This window comes from Schistocerca gregaria, chromosome 9 (genome assembly GCF_023897955.1).
Source record: "Schistocerca gregaria isolate iqSchGreg1 chromosome 9, iqSchGreg1.2, whole genome shotgun sequence".
NCBI classification, from domain to species: domain Eukaryota; kingdom Metazoa; phylum Arthropoda; class Insecta; order Orthoptera; family Acrididae; genus Schistocerca; species Schistocerca gregaria.
The window spans coordinates 183,466,067-183,482,438 of NC_064928.1; positions in this window are offsets into that span (position 1 = coordinate 183,466,067).

Sequence of the window (16,372 nt, forward strand, 5' to 3'; positions counted from 1 at the left end):
ACACTGAGGTTCCGTGTGAGTGAAACACCCACTGCTGCTAACGCCTCATCTGGCGTCAATCTGGCCGTTGTAGCGAATGTACCACCCAATTTTCCGCTTTTGCCCCTTGCAGAGAGACCGGTAATAGGTTGTGCCACAATTTTCTCCGTAGCAGCAGCCTACTACTCACTGGGGGAGGGCACGACGTTGGGATCACGGATTTACTTCAAACTTTGTACAACTTTAGTAGGCTATTAGAACAATGTAATGTGCGAGTAGTAAGGTGCACTACTCTGGCAATTACGTGAAAATTGCAAGGGAAGTTTCACGTCTGTTATGTAACTGACGTTTCTGTGTGTAGGCTGGCTGTAAGAAGTTATGGTCGAGTGAAGCCGGCGAGGTAGCTCAGCGTGTTCGGTCAGAAGGTTAGCTGGCCTCTGTAATAATAATAATAATAATAAAAATAAAAAGAATTGTGTGAATAGGTCCACGATGAACTTGAACAAACTTTATGGGATGTCCGACCTTAACAAATACAACAACCAAAAACTAAGAAAATGAGATTAAGAAAAAAAAGAGAGAAGAGAAGCATTGTTAGCGTTCGCGCGTTGCACGAGGATCGTGGACAAGAAAAATTTGGAAATTTGTGGTAAGGGCTAAGGGACCAAACTCCTGAGGTCATCGGTCCCTAGGCTTACACATTACTTAATTTAACGAAATTACGCTAAGGACAACACACACACACACATGCCCAAAGGAGCACCTCCGACGGGGGGAGCCGTGCGATCCGTGACAAGACGTCCGAGACCACGCGGCTACCCCGCGCGGAAATCGTGGACAGGACTACAGTTCGAATCCCGCTAACACTTATTTTTGACTTATATTTTTTTCATCACTGGACACATTATTTAGTTTATATGACATCTGAGAGACAATGTAATGGAAAACAACACGTGCCTTTTCATGGAGTTATAATGAATATCATACTTTATTTGACTATTTACTATTTTTTAATTAAATTTTCAAGGTCGAGGGACAGGCTTAGAAAGCCCAAGTCAAAGCTCGATAAATAATGATGCAAATGACATTATTCAGTAATACAGCAACACAAATGTGCCACACCACAAGAGTAATGTACAATTATTAGTCGAATGTCCTGTCGACATCAGACGTTTCATTACGGTATTTGTAATACATACATGGAAAACATAAAATGAAACGTCATCTACTACACAGGATGAACGCAGTTTTCCCGCGTTTATAGAGTTTATAAGGGAAAACACACCCCACTGACATTTTTAAAAATTTCTCAGTCTTGCGATAGTATCGATTAAAAAGTTAACTTGAGCGAGAGCCGAAGTGTCACCTCATACACTTACGTCTTGCGATCCTGCCATGTGGAACCACCGTAAATTCTGATACATATGTGTCGACACTGAAGAAACTTCAAGCTCGACTGAGTCGTGCTCGACTACATCAGCAAAAACAGGATGTTTTGCTGTTTCACGACAATTCACAGCCACATGTCGGTCAAAAAACCATGGAAGCGATCACAAAACTCTGATGGACAACACTGAACCACTCGCCTTACACTCCTGACCTGGCTCCATGTGACTATCATCTCTCTGGGGAACTGAAACACTCTCTTCGTGGAACAAGGGTTGAAGATGATGACTCGCTTGTGCACGCTGCTAAACAGTGGCTCCAACAGGTTAGTCCAAAATTTTATCGTGCGGGTATACAGCCGCTGGTTCCAAGATAGAGTAAGGTAGTTGAGAGTGATGGAAATTATGTGGAGAAATGAAAATATTGTACCTAAAGGATTTATCTATTATCTACCCACTGTAAGACTTTCAAACATTTAGAATAAAAGACCGATTTTAAAGAAATAGTGTGCATTTCTTTTGGAGTGACCCTTGTACAAGGTTCGACATCTGTAATGAGGGGTAGCCGCCCAACCCCACCACATCTGGACGTGGTTTGACCTTTGTTTCGTCACATGTTGAAGACACTCACCGCAGCACTACTCGAACTTTCTAGTCGTGGAGTTTCAGAAATGCTCGTGCCAAGGCTCCTGGCTATTACAGTCTGCCCCCGGTCAAACTCAGATAGATTGCGCGCATCTTGCCCATTCTACATACTTAAGCCGTCGGCACACGGACGGTGCATCCGAACGTTGAGCGTGCCGAGTTTCTGACGTCATAGCGTGGAATAGCACGTTCGGGAGTCTTTCCGAATGCGGAGCAATATCTGGCATGTCAGATATTCTGAGCGTGCGTCTGAGCGTTGACCAATGAGATGGCACCTACGTCACACGCACGCCCTCTCCCTTCAGTACAGAGTTGTCTATCTATATCCGAATCCCGCCCAAACTACTGCCGGGTCTGGGTGCTGATGAGTCCTCTCCATTTGGCTCGATCCTCCACCACTTTTCTTCCTCCACTTGCTGCCAAGTCACACCTCTCCTATCCACAGATATTCTCACTTCCATTTTCCACCGTGTTCTTGGGCGCCCTCTAGGTCTTTTCCCATCCATCTTTAGTTCTTCCATAATTTTGGGGAGTCTCTGACCATGCATCCTCTTAACATGCCCATACCATCTTAATCTCTTTCTTTCAATTTCTTCTCTCATACTTTCTTGTTTGAGGTCCTTTCTAATCTCTACATTCCTTACTCTGCCCATTCTTGTTTTTCCCTTAACTGCTCTGAGAAATTTCATTTCCCCTGCTTGCAGTCTGCTCCAGTCCCTTTCTGTCATTGTCCATGTTTCTTCACCATAGGAAACTTTATTATTCCAAATCAGGTGTTTTATTGTTTGGTAGAAATTGCCTCCCTTCTGTAACCTCCTATTAATTTCATTAGTTATTCTTCCATCCCTAGATATTTCACTCCCTAAATAAGTGAAACTTTCTACCACTTTGAGTGGTTCTCCATTCAAGGTAATATTTCCGTTGATTCCTTTCTCTCTTCCAAATACCATTACTTCACTCGTATCTTTATTTATTTTTAATCCATACCTTTTCATTATTTCCTTCCACGCATCAAGCTGTAACTGTACATCTACCTCTTTATCACCCCATATTACCATATCATCTACAAAAATCATCTTTTTGTCTTTTTCTTTTACTAAACCTTTAACTGCCCTATTCATTCCCTCCATCACAACATTAAAAAGTGCAGGAGATAGAATACTTCCTTGCTTAAGTCCTTGTCTTATTTCGAAGTATTCAGAGTTCCCCAATGGTGTTCTAATTCCACAATTGTGCCCTCTGTACATTGTCTTTATAGCATTTATGTATCCATCTTCTATATCTATCTTCTTCATTTCTTCCCAGAGTCTTTCCCTGTCAACTGAGTCATATGCCTTTTCTATGTCTATAAAAACCATTATCACCCTTTTGTTATACTCCCAACTTTTTTCCATCAGTTGACGGATAGAAAATATCAGGTCGATCGTGCTTCTTCCTTTCCTAAACCCATGTTGTTCTTCACTCAGCTCCTTTTCTACCTTTTCACTTATTCGATTTAGTAAAATTCTTTCAAAAGTCTTGGCTGTATGACTCATAAGGGTTATTCCTCTGTAGTTTTTACAAAGTCTTTTATTGCCTTTCTTGAAGATGGAAACAATGTCTCCTGTTCTCCAGTCGTCAGGTATTGCACTATTTCTCCACACACTTGATAGTACTCTATACAGCCACTGCATTCCCACTGGACCTGCTGCTCTTATCATGTCCACTGATACTTCATCAGGTCCTGGGGCTTTCCCCCATTCATCTTCTTCGCAGCTTTTTCCATTTCTTCCCGTGTAATTTGTCCTAATTCTGCTTCCCAACTTCTCTCAATTTCTCCATTATTTGTTGTTTCCTCATGTACCTGCTCCTCAGCGTTTAACAGCTTCTTAAAATGTTCTTTCCAGAGATCTTTTATATTCCCTGGATGTTCAATAATGGTACTGTCCTCTGTTTCCATCTTTACTGGTACTTCAGAAGCCTTCCTTTTATTTTTCATCATTTTATAGAACATTTTTTATTGCTCTTCACATCTTCTTCAAGTTTTTTGTAAACTGTGTGATTCGCTCTAATAAAATAATGAGAAACATCACATTCGTGGCAAAAGAATTACTGTAACTTGCGTGTTATGCGCGTAGGCTATTTGAAGGCAGTGACGCACTGAAGATCTACCCAAAACGCATTGTTCTTGGTGCAATTCGTTATAATTAAATTTCAAATAGTACCAAATCTACGATTAATGTTTCCTGCAAGGGGTAACATAATATGATTAGATACAAGCAGAGCGTTCTTGGGATAGCTTTCAAATTATTTTTCCTAACAGTTTTATTAGGTTCTGATACTTTATTATTAGTTTAATATAACTATATACTATAATATTTGATGTTATGTAAATACAAGTTCACCTTCTTTTGAGAGGGTGGCTGTTCGATTGGCTTAATCTATACGGCAGCTTGCGCTAATTGTATAGAGATATTTTGCTCCTTTTTCTTTTACGCTTCGTAATTCTCTTGTTGCACAGATTCTGCTACTGGGTGGGAATAGTGATAAAGTAAGAGTGACCTTGGCGTTTTACTAAAATGTGGGAATGATGAAATAAAGTTAATCTTATGCGGAGAAGTATTCCAGATTTGTACTTCACTGTTTGTAGTGGAACTTTTATAAGCCTGCGTCCTTATTGTTTGGTTATGATACTTTCCTTTTCGTGGACGATGAAGGAAATGTGCGGTTTAACAGAGCTAACGTGGGAATTTTACGTGCTCGTTCAGGAAACAGTGTGATTTACGACTAGAAACATCCCTCAACTGCCTTACGATCGCGTGTACCACGTTGGGGCCCACACACAGTGTGCACAAGTCGCATCGTTCCTGAGCGTTCAGCAGCACGTTGAACTTGGCACGATCAACGTTAACGTTCGACAGCACGGTCCGTGTGCCGACAGCTTTACACTCAGCATGCTCACTGGTTGTACATGTGCATGTGTCAGATGAGCAGTCATTCCTCGCAAGGTGATGCTGTTGCTTGGAGGGGCTTACATCGTAGTAGGTCGGTGGTCATAATGTTCCGGTCGATCAGTGTCTTAGACTGTGGTAGCAGGTAGCTTGGCACAGCGTGTGGCGGCGGACCTCCTACCTGCTGCGTGCTCCTCGTCCTCGCCCTCGCCTCCGCCCCCGCGCTGCCTCCTGTAGCGGTTGCCGCCGGCCAGCCCTGTGGTAGGCACCTGCGGCACCAGCACCACGGCGCCGCCCCCGCCGCCTCCGGGTGTCGAACTCAGGGCCACGCTGTCGCGCAGGCAGTTCTGCGCACACACCACACATTGCTATCCTGCTACATGTGGCTCGTAGACTGCGGCTATTGTTGTACATTATGGTCAGTTCTCGGTAAGTGTGGTAGCGGAAGGAGTTACAGAGGATGGAGGTCAAAATGGACGGAACACTACGTCTGTGGGGCGGAGGTGATTGTTGAATGTGCGAAGTGTGTGAGCAGCAGGTGGGACCTCTAACACCAAGATGTGGAGATGGAATTGTTGTGATAAGAGGCTGTCTGGGATACTGGAGACGATAGTGACGTCTAGGAATGGGCAAATTTTTAAAAACATCAGTATATCTGGTATCGACATTTACACTACTGGCCATTAAAATTGCTACACCACGAAGATGACGTGCTACAGTCGCGAAATTTAACCGACAAGAAGAAGATGCTGTGATATGCAAATCATTAGCTTGTCAGAGCATTCACACGAGATTGGCGCCGGTGGCGACACCTACAACGTGCAGACATGAGGAAAGTTTACAACCGATTTCTCATACACAAACAGCAGTTGACCGGCGTTGCCTGGTGAAACGTTGTTGTGATGCCTCGTGTAAGTAGCAGAAATGCGTACCATCACGTTTCCGACTTTGATAAAGGTCGGATTGTAACCTATAGCCATTGCGGTTTATCGTATCGCGACATTGCTGCTCGCTTTGGTCGAGGTCCAATGACTGTTAGCAGAATATGGAATTACTGGGTTCAGGAGGGTAATACGGAACGCTGTGCTGGTCCCAACGGCCTCGTATCTCTAGCAGTCGAGATGATAGGCATCTTATCTGCATGGCTGTAACGGATCGTGCAGCCACGTCTCGAACCCTCAGTCAACAGATGGGGAAGTTTGCTAGACAACAACCATTTGCAGCAGCACAGACTATCAGCTCGGAGACCATGGCTCCGGTTACTATTGACGCTATATCACAGACAGTAGCGCCTGCGATGGTGTACTCAATGACGAACCTGGGTGCACAAATGGCAAAAGGTCATTTTTTCGGATGACTCCAGGTTCCTTTTGCAGCATCATGATGGTTGCATCCGTGTTTGGCGACATCGCGGTGAACGCACATTGGAAGCGTGTATTCGATATCGCCATACTGGCGTATCACCCCGAGTGATGGTATGGGGTACCTCTGGTTACACGTCTTGGTCACCTCTTGTTCGGATTGACGGCAACTGCGAAACCCTACATTTCAGCAGGACAATGCACGACCGCATGTTGCAGGTCCTGTACGGGCCTTTCTGGATACAGAAAATGTTCGACTGCTGCCCTGGCTAGCACATTTTCCAGATCTCTCACCAATTGAAAACGTCTGGTCAATGGCGGCCGAGCAACTGGCTCGTCACAATATGCCAGTCACTACTCTTGATGAACTGTGGTATCGTGTTGAAGCTGCATGGGCAGCTGTACCTATACACGCCATCCAAGCTCTGTTTGACTCAATGTCCAGGCGTATCAAGGCCGTTATTGCGGCCAGAGGTGGTTGTTCTGGGTACTGATTTCTCAGGGTCTATGCACCGAAATCGTGTGATAATGTAATCACATGTCAGTTGTAGTATAAATATTTGTCCAATGAATAACCGTTTATCATCTGCATTTCTTCTTGGTGTAGCAATTTTAATGGTCAGTAGTGTATGAAACATGTCATATTATCGAGATCAGGACCTCGACATTTCGCTACATCGATAATTTTTCAGCGATGAAGTGAGCGAAGTCTTAGGAGTGAAACACTTATGATATGTGTTTTGCAGTTGAAATATTGTACTTACCTTAAACATTCCAGACAACAAGCGTCCATTTTCCAAATACGAGTGCCTTAATGTGTGTGACTTTTGTATCGAATCGACGTTACTTTTACGGCGCGTCAATATTTCCTTGATCCAGGCAGTCAGGGGGTAAGGAAAGAGCACATTCTGTCTCATAGCTGGGAGGCAGCGAGTGGTAACTTCCACCATTATCATACAGTTCTGTCACCGAACGTGTGCGTTTTGCATCTTGTACCTATCATTTGCAATGGCAGAAATGAGACACGAAGGTAATAAGCTTTCATGAATATGCAGTATCGATGCATTCATGTTCAAATCTGTTCCTCATTTGTAGTACTGAATATGAAATCAAATTTATTGTAAGACATTTACTGTCGGACTGCAAAGATTGGTATTAGCTGGAACAGACGAGAAACCTATCGATTCTAATTATAGTCTCTATGAGTCAAGGAAAGACAGACAAAATAAAACATCACTTTCGATATTCGATACTTGAAATCGATTGATATATATACCGATAATATAAAAATTGCCAGTATTTTGGAAAGAGTACCGATATCGTATTATATCGATATTTTCTGCCCACCCCCCAGTTTGGCTGTATTGCAGTTCGTAGGATGGGAAAATGTGAGTGAGTAATTATCCTGGCCACAAAAGGAAAGCCTGTTGAAGTTTCTTTTGTGGTGGAATAAAGGATGTGACAGGGGGGCGGCATGTGGGTACAAGCGCGGCTCAGGGTTGAAAATGGAACAAAGACACAATGATGTTTTGATCATACACAGCTCAAATGATTCAAATGGCTCTGAGCACTATGGGACTTAACATCTGACGTCATCAGTCCCCTAGAACTTAGAACTACTTAAACCTAACTAACCTAAGGACATCACATACATCCGTGCCCGAGGCAGGATTCGAACCTGCGACCGTAGCGGTCGCGCGGCTCCAGACTGTAGTGCCTAGAACCGCTCGGCCGCACTGGCCGGCCGTACACAGTCGTTCCAATGATTTCAAGAGACGATTATGCCAGAGGGCGAATGACAGGATGTTCTCGCCTGGCTTGTTCCAATACGTATGTACTCGTTGCTGACTTACGATCATTCCACCACACTTCAAATACCGATTCGGCACTCGGTCAAATGTTTCATTACTTCCACTTCCTACTTCCACCGAATCAATACCCAATATGGGCCAAGCCAGTGGCAACGTGATGTAACGATTATTTATGCCGCTTTGTTCCTCTTAAAGCGTTTCTTCACTACTGTGAACAGGCTTTTGCCATGCTTGCAAATGGCCACCAAACATACAGGGATGGGAAAAACTGACCAGTCAACGCCGATACCGGTACTTTGCTTCTGAAAAATGGTTCAAATGGCTCTCAGCACTACGGGACTTAACATCTGAGGTCATCAGTCCCCTATAACTTAGAACTACTTAAACCTAACTAACATAGGACATCACACACATCCATGCCCGAGGCAGGATTCGAACCTGCGACCGTAGCAGTCGCGCGGTTCTGGACTGAAGCGTCTAGAACCGCCCGGCTACCACGGCCAGCACTTTGCTTCTGAATAACCGGTGTTTTTCAGTATTTGTTTGGTCTCGGTTATAAAAGGTATTGTTTATTTTTAGTGATAACCGAATAAAAAAAATAACGAAATATCGATTAGGCACAGCAGTAGTGCTAAAATGTACTGCGTACTGTGGATGAAAGATAGCAGGCAGATTCCATATTTGTAGATTTCCGGAGAGTGCTTGACACAGTGCGCTATTGCAGCCTGTTAAAGCATGAGCGTATGGAATGGGTTCACAGGTATGTTAGTGGCTCAAAGAGTTTTTAAGTTATAGAACACAGTATGTTGTCCTCGAAGGCGAATGTTCATCAGAGACAAAGATATCATCAGGAGTGACGCAGGGAAATGTGATAGGCACTCTGCTGTTCCCTATATACAGGGCGACACACGGGAGACGGACGGTTTTGAACTGCGTCGTACTGAGGGCGCGGTGGTGGGAGGAGGTTGTGGTGGGGATAGTTCTGATCCACACAAGACGCCATTTCATTCACTCAGTCACTATGGAGCAGTGGGACTTGCAACGTCCAGTCTTTGTCTATGACAGTTTCGTGAAAAGTGGTGTGTCTATTATTGCTACGAAGCGATTGTTTCGTGCGCGGTTTAATGTCGGTCGACATGGAGCTGTTCCAAGCATTAACACAATCCTCAGGTGGGTGGAGAACTTCAGATCAACTGGAAACATACTGGATAACAAGCATCCTGGCTCGAGAAGCAGAGTAACGACACTAGAAAATGTTGAAAGGGTAAGGCAGGCGGCAGTCAAAAGCCCTGGACGGTCAGCTAGATGTCATGCTAGCGAGTTACGAATCAGTCGTGAATCGGTTAGACGAATTTTGCATAAAGAATCAAAATTCCATCCCTACAAAGTGCTCATTGTCCAACAACTTAAGGAAACTGGTTTTGCTGTACAAGAAGACGTCGCTCACAGAATGCAAGTGATTTTGGGATTGAATGGAAATGAAATTTTATTGATGAGCGATGAAGCTCATTTTAATTTAAACGGGACCGTGAATAAGCAAAACCGACGTTACTGAGCTCCAGAGCATCCACACCTTATCCACCGGCTTCCTCTACACTCACAAAAAGTAACAGTCTACTGTGCTCTTGGCTCTGTTGGCATTATTGAACCTTATTTTTTTGAAGAGAACGGGGCAACAGTCACTGTTAATTCGGTTCGTTACATTCGTATGCTTGAAAAATTCTTGAAACCAGAACTAAGAAGAAGACGACGAATCCCTTTAAAACGCGTTTGGTTCCAGCAGGATGGGGCAACATCTCACACTGCAAACACTTCAATGACAGTTCTTAGACGCATGTTTCCTGGCCGGTTTATCTCACGTTTTGGCAATGTTCCTTGGCCTCCCAGGTCTCCCAATTTGTCCGTATGTGACTTTTTTCTGTGGGGCTAGCCTTAAGAACTGTGTCTATAACCACAAACCACGAAATTTGGACCCGTTGTAGAATGCACTCATTCAAGAAATTGCTGCCATCCCTGCAGAGATTTTAGTTCATGTAATGGAGGATTTTGAGAAGAGACTGTATTCGAAGTGATGGACATCACCTTGACATTATTTTTCACAAATAACTTTGTTAACTAAAATGGCAAATAATGAGCTTTGATTTTGTCTAAAGCAACATGCATCAATTTTAAAGTTGTCTGAGTATTATTTCATTAAATACCGTCAATTTCCCGTGTGTCACCCTGTACATCAATGATTTTGCGGACAAGGTGGGCGGCAATCTACTGTTGTTTGCAGATGATGCTTTGGTGTGCGGTAAAGTGTCAAAGTTGAGTGGCTGTAGTAGCACACAAGATGACTTAGACAACATTTCTAGTTGGTGTGATGAATGGGAGCTAGCTCCAAATGTGTAAAAATGTAAGTTAATCAGGATGAGTAGAGAAAAAAAAAACCATTATGTTCAGATACAGCATTAGTAGTCTCCTGCTTGAGACAGTCACGTCCGTTGAATATGTGAGTCTAATGCTGCAAAGCAATATGGAATGTAACTAGCGTCTGAGGACTGTCGTAGTAGAGACGAATGGTCGACTTCGATTTATTGAGAGAATTCTAAGAAAGTGTGGTTTATTTGTAAAGAAGACCACATTTGGGACGCTAGTGTGACCTATTCTTGGGTACTGCTGGGGTGCTTGGGATCTGAACCAGCTCGGATTAAAGGAAGACATCAAAACAATTCAGAGGTGGGCGGCTAGATTTGTTACCAGTATGTTTGAAGGACACGTAAGTGCTTTGGGTATGTTTCGGGAACTCAAATGGGCATCCGTGGAGCGAACACGACGTTCTTCTTGAGAAAAACTGTTGAGAAAATTTAGAGAACCGACATTAGACTGCAGACTGCAGAACGATTGTACTGCCGCCAACACGCAGTGTGCGTTAAGGACCTCGAAGATAAGATACGAGAAATTAGCACTTGTACGGAGACAGTCGTTTTTCTTTCGTTCTGTTTGCGACTGGAACAGAAAAGGAAATGACTAGTAGAGGTAGAGGATACCCTCCGCCACGCGCCGTACGGTGGCTTGAGGAGAATCGATGTAGACGTAGACATAGATTTGCCACAGATCGCCACCTGCCCAGGTCTGGAGCCTTCAACCTCGACATTCTGTGATGAGAAGTGGACGTGCGATAGCTTGTCTCCTGGTCGCGGTTTCCCCGCCCTTCGACAAGTATGCGCTATTACAACAGCCTAATTATACATAACAGTTTAATGTGAGCTCTGGTGTCATTATTTGGAGGCTTTTAGAATTTAGGAAGTTCAATATTACAACATTTCATAAGGCAACCGAGCGTTAAATGTCATTAAAATTAACATGACACTGAAATCAGTGAATAAAAATACACTTGGATTTGTCTGTGTCGCCCAGAAATTGCGCTGGTCGACAATAATATCGTCCAAACGGTGATGGCTGCATTGCTTTAACAAATTTTCTCAATTTTCTATCATTAAATGGCAAAATGTCGCTCAATCTGGTCACCCAGGCGGTACTAAGTTATGAAAAGCAGTTGCAATACGGGACTATATGGAGGGGTATATGAAGAGCGGAAGTAATACGTGATGAAGGCACATTCTGTAGCTCGTTTGTTCCTAAAAGATTTTGTGACCGGGTTGCTTCGATTAGTCCGAGCTAGCTGCGCCCTGCAAACCCTCCCTCCCTCCCCCCCCCCCCTCCCATACTTCCTACTGTCACAATTTATTTACGCTCTTTTAATTCTATAATAACTGTAGCCCAGAATCCCATACACACTTAAATCCCAAAATATCCATGCATTGGTGCGCTATCAAGTGGTCAAACATGCACAATTGAAGGAAAAACGTCTAATATAAGAATTCCATACTTTTACTCATCCATTCTGTTTTCTTTTGAAACTGTGTTTTTCGAAATTCTCCGCCGACCGGGATAGCCCTGCATGTTGAGCAGCATGATCCCTGGATTCAAGAGGCGAGCTGGTTCGAATCCAATCGCCGTCGACTTTCGAAATGGTCTCCTGAGGTTTCACATTTTCAATTCAAGCAAATGCTGAAGTTGGTTCCTTACTGAAGGTCTCAGAATACCGTTCTTTCCTGACAGATTCCAATTTCCTAAAAGATGCAGCGCCTCTGCTTAAATGAAAAGAGCTCCATCAAAGGCGAGTCGAACCACTTCGAAGACACCGAGCACTAAAAGCCAAGAGGTTAATAAATAATAATCCGAATTCTCCTCATTTAGGCTCACGACTTTTTCTGCAGGGACTTTTTGAATGTAGAATATGATTTTTCTACATTGCAGTTGCATCGCATTTTTGGATTTTCGCCACCAAAACGTTTTCTACTTACTCTCTCGAAAAGAGAATTCTTTATTCCAACAGCACTGTCGGCAATAATCACGGTGCCTCAAAAAAATTCCTGTGCGTCCATTCGTAATCAGCTACTCAGGTCAAATCCAGTGTAAAAGAAGATTGTAAAGTGGCCTTGGAAGGTGAAGGGAGAATGGAGCACGACAGCTTCTTAGTGGTTTGCCAAAATAGAACACTCTAAGTATCGAGATTGTATCTCTGCTTGGTGAAAACTCCGAGATCATTGTCGAATAAAATGGTTTCCCGTTCTTCACGGAAATTTTCAGAATAAATGAAAAACAAGTTTCTATTTAAGATTCTCTTTAACAAATCGGACCCTCCTCCCTTTGACAAAATCCTGGCTGCGTTCTTGCACGGGCCATAACAAGTCGTTTATACGACTGGATTTCCCCTCTGCGGACCGTATTGTCACTAGAAGATTTCCATTCCGTAGCTGCGCCCACTTACATGTTTTTTCTTATTGCGTCTCCTGCCAAAAGTGCCACCCAGCAGTGGGCAGTGGTCACTGTGTATGGTTTATCAGAGCATGCTTTCCTGAGGGCATACACGAGGTGCGTGTCGGCTGCCTGTGCATCGGCGGATCACTTCTAGGTTTGTGAGTCAACGAGCATTTCGCTCTCATGTAAGTATATGGCCGAAAGAGACAGCCTTCCAGGAACTGTGAAACGAACCCTTTCGTCCAGGACCGTGTGCCAGAAAGAGCGCAGATTCGTCACCACATGTGGAAACTAACAGCGTCTATTGTGCTGAATGAGGCCAGGCTGATCGGGCCTAAGCACTGTAGTGTGTGAGTGAGACAGACGAGAACCTACGTTACAGGGAAACCCCGTAGGAGCTGTTTGTTCAAATGGTTCAAATGGCTCTGAGCACTATGGGACTTAACATCTGAGGTCATCAGTCTCCTAGAACTTAGAACTACTTAAACCTAACTAACCTAAGGACATCACACACATTCATGCCCGAGGCAGCATTCAAACCTGCGACCGTAGCGGTCGCGTGGTTCCAGACTGACGCGCCTAGAACCGCTCGGCCATCCCGGCCGGCGAGTTGTTTGTGCCCAGGGAGGACGGACCTAAGATCGGCCATAAAGGGAAACATCTATGAAAACTATTTAGTTCTGTAGTAGTGAAGAGAATGAAGCCACAGTAACTTAAATCTACCATCTTCCTTTAATTTTGATGGTGATCCCAACATAACTGGAATATTGATCATATACATAATAGTTTAGGATTTGCAGTTAAAGTGAAATTAACAAGTTTTGTAACAAAGACTTGGATGCTAAAATCTGAACGCTTTGGTCGGTCTTACCGGTCGACATTCCATATAAAAGCGCATCATTAAAATGACAAATGCTCTAAATATAAGATCCGTAAATTTAAATTATCAGTATTTTACATTAAGCATCAGTTCATCATTTCCTCCACACAAAACACATTGAACGATGATAGCATGACACCTTATTGACTCATTGTTATTGTTGTTCAGGTCTTCAGTTCTGAGACTGGTTTGATGCAGCTCTCCATGCTACTCTATCCTGTGCAAGCTTCTTCATCTCCCAGTACTTACTGCAACCTACATACTTCTGCATCTGCTTGGTGTATTCATCTCTTGGTCTCCCTCTACGATTTTTACCCTCCACGCTGCACTCCAGTGATAAATTTGTGATCCTTTGATGCCTCAGAACATGCTCCCCAAATAGCAAAACTCCTTTACTACTTTAAATGTCTCATTTCCTAATCTAATTCCCTCAGCATCAGACGACTTAATTCGACTAAATATCATTACCCTTGTTTTGCTTTTGTTGATGTTCATCTTATATCCCCCTTTCAAGACACTGTCCATTCCATTCAACTGCTCTTCCAAGTCCTTTGCTGTCTCTGACAGAATTACAATGTCATCGGCCAACCTCAAAGTTTTTATTTCTTCTCCCTGGATTTTAATACCTACTCCGAATTTTTCTTTTGTTTCCTTCACTGCTTGCTCAATATACAAATTGAATAACATCGAGGAGAGGCTACAACCCTGTCTCACTCCCTTCCCAACCACTGCTTCCCTTTCAGTCCCTCGACTCTTATAACTGCCATCTGGTTTTTGTACAAATTGTAAAACGCCTTTCGCTCCCTGTATTTTACCCCTGCCACCTTTAGAATTTGAAATAGAGTATTCCAGTCAACAATTGACTCATTAGGTAATAGAATATTTGTTGTAAAGTTTAGTGCATAATAGTCAATTTTTGTTCAAATGGCTCTGAGCACTATGGGACTTAACTTCTGAGGTTATCAGTCCCCTAAAACGTGGAACTACTTAAACCTAACTAGCCTAAGGATATCACACACATCCATGCCCGAGGCAGGATTCGAACATGCGACCGTAGCGGACTGAAGCGCCTAGAACCGCTCTTCCACAGCGGCCGACTTTTAATCTATATTTACTTGATCCGTTATCGAGATCTTGTGCTTTATTGTGATCATATATACATTATTATTTTTATTTGCTGTCATTTTGTTAGCAAGTCATAAAACTGATTCTTATAATCGAGGTCTGTTCAAAAACATTCCGGAACATTCGTAATTTCACGCCAATGGTGTGTTGGAGGGAAATGCGGTTGACATCCCTGCACACTCTTCTGCGTTTAATGTGTAGCTATCGGAAGTTTCATTGTTGTATGTCTGTTAGTTACTGTTCAGTGCTGTACTGGGCAGAGGGTTGTATTGCAGTTTGCGAATTTCGGGATGGCAGAGTTAGAGAAGCAACGCGTCAGCATTAAATTGTGTGTGAAACTCAAGGAAAGCTTGGCAGAGACACACCAAATGATGCAGGAAGTCTACGCTACATCTACATCTACGTGATAACTCTGCTACTCATAATAAAGTGCCTGGCAGAGCGTTCAATGCACCACCTTCAAGCTGTCTCTCCACCGTTCCACTCTCGAACGGCGCGCGGGAAAAAGGAGCACTTAAATTTTTCATTGCGAGCCCTGATTTCTCTTATTGTGTCATCATTTCTCCCTATGTAGGTGGGTGCCAACAGAATGTTTTCGCAGTCGGGGGAGGAAACTGCCGATTGAAATTTCATGAGAAGATCCCGTCGCAACGAAAAACGCCTTTGTTGTATAGATTGCCACTCCAATTCACCTATTATGTCTGTGACACTATCTCTCCTATTTCGTGATAATACGAAACGAGTTGCCCTTCTTTGTACTTTTTTGATGTCATCCGTCAGTCCCACCTGATGCGGATCCCACACCGCACAGCAATACTCCAGAATATGGCGGACAAGCGTGGCGTAAGCCACTCTCTGTACTAGACCTGTTGCATTTTCTAAGTGTTCTGCCTGTGAATCGCAGTCTTTGGTTTGCGCTACCCACAACATTAGCTATGTGATCGTTCCAGTATAGGTTATTTGTGATTGTAATCCCTAAGTATTTAGTTGAATTTACAGCTTTGTGATTTGTGTGACTTATCGCGTGATTGAGATATAGCAATTTCTTTTAGTACTCATGTGAATAACTTCACAGTTTTTTCTTATTCAGGGTCAATTACCCGCCTCCGAACCACATCTTATCTAAATCATTTTGCAGTTCGCTTTGGTCATCTGATGACTTTACAAGACGGTAAATGAGAGCATAATCGCTGATGAGTTCTTAAGCCGTACTCGATTTTACGAATGGTTCACACACTTTAAAAATGGCCGGACGGAAGTTAAAGATGAGCCACGTTCAGGACGCCCTTCGACGTCTACCGAAGACGCTCACGTCAGGAACGTCAACGAAACTGAGCGTGCCAATCGAAGACTGACTGCCTGAGAAGTTGCAGAAGCATGTACAAGTAACACTGCAGTTGTATCATGTCATGAAATGCTGACACAGCATCTTGGAATGCATCGTGTG